Below are 9,510 nucleotides of genomic sequence, written 5' to 3'. Positions count from 1 at the left end.
AAACCCCGGGTTGCCTCCCGTAAGCGGTGAATTTAAAGTCTACAGCTCGACAATGCCTCGAACTCAGTTATCTTCATAAACCGGTGAATTCACAATAAAATTCACCGATTCCTTGTCCAGCTCGTGTATGTCCTTCATCTCCAAATATGGCTTCAGTCTATAGCCATTTACCACTTACCTCAAATGATCATCAAAATCTTCGATCTCGTACTGACCATGATTTCCAACCCTTACAATCAAATACGGGCCCGTCCACTTACTTTTCAACTTACCCGGGAAGAGCTTCATCCTTGTGTTGTACACCCACACCCGTTGACCAACTTCAAAATTCTTCAACCGGATATTTTCATCATGAACTTTCTTCATTTTCGCCTTGTAAGCGGACGCGCAATCGTACGCCTCGTCTCTCAACTCCTTGATCTCGCACAAAGCCAATTTTCTCGCCTTACCTGCATCATCATAATCCATGTTTGCCTGTTTAGTATCCCAAAACGCTCTTTGTGCAATTCCAACCTGTAAATGGCAATCCTTTCCATACACAAGTCTATAAGGAGTGGTTCCAATTGGCGTTTTATAAGCGGTTCGGTAGGCCCATAAGGCATCGGTCAACTTGGTTGACCAATCCTTTCGGTCCGTCCGAACAGTTTTCTGTAAAATCTGTTTAATTTGCCTATTGGAAACCTCAACTTGTCCACTCGTTTGTGGATGGTAAGGAGTTGCAATCCTATGATCAACACCATATCGTTTAAGCAATTTCCCGAATTTAAAATTCTTAAAATGAGATCCCCCATCACTTATGATGGTTCGGGGGACTCCAAATCTCGAAAAAATATTACTTTGAACGAAATTGAAAACGACTATGTGATCATTTGTCCTAGTGGCTATCGCTTCAACCCATTTAGAAACATAATAGACGGCCACTAGGATATACAAATTACCGTGTGAATTCGGAAACGGGCCCATGAAATCGATCTCCCAAACATCAAAAATGTCAACAACTAGGATCGGGTTCAAGGGCATCTCGTCCTGCTTAGAAATACTCCTGAGTTGTTGACACTTTAAACAGTGTGTCGCAACTCGTGAGCATCCTTAAACAATGAAGGCCAAAAGAAACCACTCGTTAAAACTTTTCGGGCGGTTTTCTGGCCACTAAAATGACCACCACACGCAGACGAATGTGTGTGTTCCAAAACTGATCTGACATCCTCCTCGGGTATGCATCGTCTGATCATCTGATCTGCACCAATTTTAAACAAATCCGGATCGTCCCAGATGTACTGTTTAGCTTGGGTTATCAAATGTTTCTTCTTTCTCCTTGGCTAATGATCTGGTAAATCACCTAAAACTTTAAAATTAACAATATTAGCAAACCAAGGATTTTGTGAAACTGCCAGGATGTGCTCGTCCGGGAAGGACTCGTTAATGGGCCCATCAGTGTTCCCATTTTCCACCATAATTCGGGACAAGTGATCTGCAACGACATTTTCACTCCCCTTCTTGTCCCGAATCTCTAGATCAAATTCCTGTAACAGCAAAACTCATCTGATAAGCCTCGGTTTTGCATCCTTTTTATCCATGAGGTACCTGATAGCAGAATGGAAATAATATATTATAACTTTACTACCCCAAATATAAGGCCAAAATTTATCTAGAGCATATACTACTGCTAGTAACTCCTTCTCGGTTGTGGTATAATTTAATTGAGCATCGGAGAGGGTTTTACTTGCATAGTATATAGTAACGGGTTTCTTGTCAACCCGTTGACCCAAAACAGCCCTGACTGTATAATCACTTGCATCACACATTATTTCAAAAGGTAAACTCCAATCGGGTGATTGCAAGATATGGGCTTCAACTAATTTCAATTTCAAGATGTCAAAGGCCTTAGCACATTCATCATTAAAGTCAAACGGGGCATCCTTAAGCAATAAATTACATAAGGGTTTGGTAATGTCACTAAAACCCTTAATAAACCGTCTATAAAACCCGACATGCCCCAGAAATGATCTAATGCCTTTAACATTGGTGGGATCAGGTAAAGTAGAAATGACTTGGACCTTAGCTCAGTCCACCTCAATCCCTCGACTAGAAACAACATGGCCCAATACAATTCCCTCTTGGACCATGAAATGGCTCTTTTCCCAACTAAGAACCAAGTTCGTTTCGACACATCTTTTTAAAACTCTTTCGAGTTGGTTTAAACATGACTCGAAAGATGTGCCGAAAATCAAAAAATAATCCATGAAAATTTCCAAAAACTCCCCCACCATATCTGAAAAGATACTCATCATACACCTCTGAAAGGTGGCAGGGGCATTACATAACCTGAATGGCATTCGCCTAAACGCGAATGTGCCATACGGGCACGTAAACGTGGTCATTTCCTAATCTTCAGGATGAATAGCTATCTGGTTATATTCGGAATACCCGTCTAAAAAGCAATAAAATTTTTGACCAGATAGCTTTTCGACAATTTGATCAATAAACGGAAGTGGAAAGTGATCTTTTGATGTTGCCGCGTTCAGTTTACGATAATCAATACAAATGCGCCACCCGGTTACCGGCCGGGTGGCGACCTCGTTACCTGAGTCGTCCTTGACGACTTGGATGCCCGCCTTTTTCGGTACTGTCTGTGTCGGGCTCACCCACGTGCTGTCTGATATGGCAAAGATAATACCAGCATCTAACCACTTCAGCACCTCCTTCTTCACCACTTCCCTCATGTTCGGGTTCAACCTCCGCTGAGCATCGTGCTCGGGTTTGACAGTCGGATCTGTTAAAATTTTGTGCATCACAATTGAGGGACTGATTCCCTTCAAATCCGCTATCGTCCACCCGATTGCTTCTTTATTCGCAACCAACACCTCCATCAAAGCATTTTCCTTTTCAATAGATAAGTTAGAAGCTATAATAACAGGCAATGTATTATTCTTACCAAGAAAAGCATATTTTAAATGCTTTGGGAGCTCTTTCAGCTCGACTTTCGGTGCTTCCAGCATTGACAGTTTCAACCCGGTATCAATCTTCTCGGGAAGCGGTTCCACCTGAACTGACCATGGTGGACGGTCTCCTCGCACAGCTGCGATATCCATTTGTTTCCCTTCCTCTTCCAGAAACTTGTCTGTTTCAATCTGTAACCTGTCAAACAAAAAACACGTCTCCGCTGTGCCATTTGAACTGACGACAGAGTCGTATAACGGAATGCACTCGTCAATAACATCGGCCATAAAGCACTCGTCATCGACCGGAGAGTTATCTCCTCGTGTGAAAACATTAATTCTCAGCTTACGGTTACCGAATGCCATGTCAACAGTACCATTTCTACAATTAAATGTTGGCATTTGCGGTAGCCAAAAATGCTCTACCGAGGATAACCGTAGGCTGTTTAGTCCTTTCACCCGAAACATAATCGAGGACTAAAAAGTCAACTGGAAAGTAAAAGTCTTACACCTTGAGAATAACGTCAGTCAATATTCCTCGGGGCAGTTTCGGTGTCTGGTCAGCCAAGACAACCGTGGTGGCAGCCGCACGAAGCGGGCCAAAATCGTACTGGTCGAATAAACTGCCCGGGAGAATACTGATGCTAGCTCCAAGATCTAGAAGCGCCCGAGTCATTTTAAAATCACCCACTTGAATGGGTATAATGGGCGTTCCCGGATCTTGTAGCTTGGGTGGAAGATCACCCGAAAGAATTGCACTCACATTATCGGTAAAATCAATCTGTTTAGGAATCTTATGACTCCTTTTCTGTGTGCACAATTCTTTTAAATACTTAGCATAGGCGGGAATTTGTTTTATGACATCTAAAAGAGAAATGTTAATTTTGACTTGTTTAAACGTTTCCCATATTTCTTCTTGTTGCGGGCCTCGTTTTGATGCCATATTCGCCTTTGATGGCGCCAATAAAGCATCGGGATATGGAACAGTTTTCACCTTTTTCCTTATCCTTAGAGTTGTTGGTGTCATCCTTTGGAACCGATTTATTATTTTTAGTTTCACTTTTGTTAGGTTTATTTAATTCAATCGGTTCCGGCTCGTCATCACTGACGAGATTTTCATCAATTTCTTCCACCACCCCATCAACCAATGGTGGTGGACCCCCAACCTTATTATGATATTTCTTGCCATTACGTAAAATACTAACCTGGTTGACGTGCTTTTTCGAACTTGAACTGTGATGATTCGGGTTGACTGTGGTGTCGCTCGGAAGTTGGCCCGCATTCTTTTGTAATTTCGCCATGCCTGAAGCGAGCTGACCAATTTGCTTCATCATTGCCTCCGATGATTTATCCCGTAACTCGAACTGTTGCTTCGTCTGGGCCTTTTGATCAGTCATAACTTTCAATAACGCATCCAACTTCGAGTGTACTGACTCATCCGAATTACCCGGGGACCGTTTCTGCTGATCCTGATTACCTGAAAATTTTTCACCCGGGTTACTGTTTCTGTTATACCCCCGATTCTGATTAATCGAGCCCTGCTGATAACCGCTCTGGCGGTAATTACCCTACGATCTGTTCTGACTCGATCCCTGAAAGTTTAGGTTCAACTGAGAAGACACGTTCCAATAACGAAAATTCGGGTGATTCCTCAGGCCCGGGTGATATGTGTTTGAATTGAACCCTTGACCTTTGGAATCCCCGTAAGCATAATTAACTTCCTCTGTGTCATCCTCCTCCTCCTCATCATCATCATCATCATAATACTCGGGGCAATTTCCTGCCTTATGCCCGAGTTCACCACAATCTTCACAAACCGGGAATTTCACTCCAACTTTTCCGACTTTTTTCTTCTTACCCTTTCTGTATCCAGCTAGTTCACGTTCTAACTTAGCAATTCTTTCAGAATCACTCGTGACTAACTTAACTGATCTGGACGAATTACCACGTCTTAGTTTTTCAGCTGCTGCTTCTGCCTTGGAATCTTCACACATGAACTCCAAATATTCCCAATCATCTTCCTCAAGCTGATTCAACAACTAACTATTACACGAGGCCTTAAGATGCTTTCGGTCCTCGTATGTCAAACCATCAACAAAGCACTTTACCAGTTCCCGCAGTTCGATTTGGTGATGTGGGCATTTTCTGATCTTATCCTTATACCTGGTAAAAGCTTCATGGAATAACTCACCTGGTAATTGTGAAAAGTGACGAATGTCTGAACGGGCCTCGGTAGTCTTCGACTGTGAATAAAACTCGTTTAGGAAAACTTGTTGCATCTCAGCCCAGTTTCTGATACTGTGTGTTGGTAACGAGTTAAACCACAGTTTCGCTTTGTCTTTTAATGAGAACTGGAATAACCGCAACCGGACTTCATCCTGACCGTACGTACCATCACCAATAGACCCGCAAATAGCCGAAAAATCGGCTAAGTGTGAATACGGGTCTTCCGAAGCCATCCCGTTGAAGTGAGGAACGATGTTGATGTAAGATGGCCGGGACTTGAAAGTTGGCTGTCCCTGCACTCGTTTCTGTGGGACCAACGAGGATGCTCCGTCTGAGATAGCCAGTCTGAACCGACTGTTAACACCATGATCCGGGGCTATGTAATTTCTTCTTTTCCCCCCGGGGTTTCCCATACCACCCCGGTTAACCGGAATACCACGAACTCTCTTGGGCCGTTCCGCCCGATTTACCCTTTCTCGATCCCTTCGGTGTCTGTTAACAGGTTCAGCCCGTCTTCAAATTACCGGCTCTTCCACTTCTTCTTCATACTGAATATCACCCTCAGCCTCCGGTTCACCAACCTCATTCTCGGGTTCAACCTCCCGATTTCTCCTAACCCATCGATCAACCTCATCCTCAACTGCCCGAAAACCCTCGTTTCCATTATTCTTTTCACCCTCATCCTCATCTTCAGTCGAAACATTCGATCGAACATCATCAATATTTATCCTAACTCGACGGTTGGAGTTAATATTTGGAGCAGATGGTCCGGCTTGGTCAAAGTTGAGATTTAAGTTTTGGTTGAGGTTTCGGTTTCGGTTTTGATTTCGGGTTCTGGAGGCACGAGCTGAGTTGTTTTGGTTATTCTGGTTATTGAAGTTTGGTAGGTCGGGTATGTTTTCTGGGTGAAACATGTTGGTTTGTGCAAGTGGATCTTGGTTTTGGTTATTGTTCTGGTTCTGGTTTTTGTTTTGGTTCTGGTTCTGATTTTGGTTCTGGTCTTCCATTTGGGAGTTTCTGTTTTGTACTCGGTTCTGCCGAGCTACTCTCTCGATTTCGGGCTCGTAAACTAACGGAGACTGTCGGCCCGAATGGCGGGTGCGCATAAACCTGTAATCTGCACAACTAACACAACCCGTGTAAAATGAAAAAATAACAAATAAAATAAAGTAAAATAAAATATAAACTAAAAACTGAAGATTAAATTAAACACGAAAATCAAAAAGCGCACTAACTCCCCGGCAACGGCGCCATTTTGATGACCGTCGTTTGAGTCAATCAAAAACCTAATTATTCTAAATAGTTAGAGCAAGTAGGGTATCGTATCACAAGGAGTATGTGGTCAATGCAATTCGTGTAACAGATTTAATATTATGAAGTGACTGGTTTTTAGTGCTGATCACACAAGCAATTTTTAGTAAATATAGAGAACTAAGCAATGAACAAGTAAACGGATTTCAAACAATTAACAAAGCAAATCACACCCGGGAATTCAAATAAGCAACCAAACAGTATATCATGCAACCTAACAGATTTATTATTAACGATTAACTGAAAACTGATCAATCAGACAAAACCTTAGACGTCAACAATTACTTTACACACGGCATTGGTTATCAAACGGTCCTTGCCAGTGTGACTCAGTTAAGGGTAATTGTACGTTTTATTGTATTCAATCTAACCAAACAGTTATATGACTAATTATCTAGCAACTGGTAACAGATCGTTCAGACCAACATAAACCTAAACCGACCGAACACACAGAAATACTAAACATCAATAATCATATATCTATCTTCAATAATCAAAACATAAGTATTCTTAACCACAAGAGAAAAACTGTAAAGAGTTACAAACTATACATCCCGGGTGCGATTCTATAAGATTAGCCGAGCCGAGACACCATCAAATCTTCAATACGGATGATATAGATCATAGATATAGTCTTGACACAAGCTTATGTAGTGGAAATCACCTATAGGACTGCTGGAAATCACCTCTTGGTTGTAAAAACGGAGTTAGGGTTTTTTGTTGATGAAAAAGAAGATATAAACAAAAAATCCCGTCTGCACTCCCGTCGCGGAAGGCGACGGGTCTTCAAAGGTCAATCGCTTACCTCGATTGACCAAAATGTCAACATTTAATTTACTACACATCGCGTACCGCGATGGGTTCTTCAACAGGCCCATCGCGTACCGCGATGGGACCCTGTTACAGCAATCATCCAATCTTTTCCTCGTTTTGCGTGTTGGACATCCCGGGTCTTCATTCCATGTCACAACAGGTCCATACTGAGTACTTTAATGCCTATGACCTGAAATCCAATTAAACACGTACGAAGTATCGATAGTTCTAGAATAAACAGTTAAAACAATATAATAAACGAACTAAAACGCATACAAATTAACCGACCATCAGTGGTTGTCAATTCCATTGGCAATCGTTCATGATCGATTCATGTTCTTGAAAGATAGAAATACTTTGATACATTATCGAAACATGGATCCTTATATTGTACTTATAAATGATGAGATATAAGTTATGATGTATTTTTCTAAACCTTGGTAATCCGAAAATGGCTTTGCTTAGGATATCAAATTAGTTAAAGAAATCATATGTTAACGGAATGTGTAATTATAACCTACATAAATCAACCAAGGGGAGGTTGTGTGATGAACTACAACCACCCGAAGTTGTTAGAATTGGTATTTGAGAAATCGAAGTGAATCCTAATCTTTCTACTTTACGAAACTACTTGCCAACTTAAATTGACATCATTGAGATGGTATGACATTAGGAAAGGGTGGACTTTAAAATGCGCATGCTATCTCCTTAGTGCCAAAGATGCTCACTTAAGGTTTAAGGAGCTATCTATCATATATTATTATGGCAAGTTTATCACATTTCCAAATATTAATTATCAATTTTAAAACGGAGTGGATTCTTGATCTTAGATGGTAACCTTCGAATAATTGAACAACTTGTTTAGAATTTCTTATCTTGGTCACCTATATATTATATATATAAGTATTTACATTTTATAAAAAGTTCAAAATTTAACCTCAAAATGATTACAACCTCCGATTAAAGCAAAACGACGATTTATTATTAGAAACCTTTGTGTCCACGGATCGATACTTGGTTCTTACCAATACTATTCTGCATATACGATAGGTACACTTGCCTATTTTGTGTGTGTTTAGTCTTTGTAGAAATCACTTTTATAAACTTAAAACACGATCTTGTGCAAAAGAAAATATCCAACTAATCCCTTTATATTTTACAAGCCACTCGCACAACCTATCAAGTTTTTGGCGCCGTTGCCGGGGACACGGTACGTTTCTAAGAACGATCCAAGCTTTAAATTAATCATTGTCTATAGTTGTACAAATTTTTAACTTCTATTTTACTTAATCTTTAATTTTTACTAAATACTAAAACATTTAATTTTACGGCTAGCCTACTTTTTACCTTTATTTACCTAACCTTTACTTTAGCTTAATTAATATAGACATTAGTTTAAAATAGCTTAGCCTAACTCATAGTTTAATTTAGACTAACTTTTACTTTAGTGTTTAATTTTGATTTAGTCCTATGTATGTCCTCTACTTTTGAGCCTGAGCTTGTTTCTCCAATTTCTGAACCGGAACGACTCTTTCGTCGACGAACTCGTAAACGGACTACAGAAACCGCCGAAGCAATCAAAGACGAATCAGTAGACGCCACCACATCAGGAGAAAATCAAACCGAAGAAATCATGGCGGCCCAGAAAAATGAGCCGAACATGAGCCAGTATGCCAAGCCATCTCTCGAAGGCTACGACAATGGAGTGGCTCCACCCGAAATTACTGAAAATTTCGAAATCAAATCTAGCACCATTCATATGGTGGAAAATTCAGTTCAATTTCATGGTCTCCTCTACGAAGACCCTCTCTCTCACATATCTCGATTTCTACGAATCTGCGGAACCTTTAAAATCCAAAACTGTTCAGAAGATCAAATCAAACTCAACCTCTTTCCTTTCTCTCTAAGGGGCCAAGCCCTAGAATGGATAGAATTTCTTTCTTCTGGTTCCATCACCACTTGGGACCAGATGGTTGAATAGTTTCTCCTCAAATATTTCCGCCCGATAAAACTGCCAAATACCTAGCCAGCATTACCGGATTCCGGACAGATGATGATGAATCATTACACGCAGCATCGGAAAGATACCAAATTTTTCTAAGAAGATGCCCACACCATGGACTGAGCGTATGGTTACAAGTACAAACTTTCTTTGACGCACAATCCAGTCAAAACAAACAGGCCATCGACCAGATCGCTAGTGGAGACGTGGGATCCAAAT

Source organism: Bidens hawaiensis, unplaced genomic scaffold (genome assembly GCF_021521415.1).
Source record: "Bidens hawaiensis isolate Kalapana, Puna unplaced genomic scaffold, B.hawaiensis_p1.1 tig00003510_1, whole genome shotgun sequence".
Lineage (NCBI taxonomy): Eukaryota > Viridiplantae > Streptophyta > Magnoliopsida > Asterales > Asteraceae > Bidens > Bidens hawaiensis.
Note: the sequence above shows the minus strand (reverse complement) of the source record.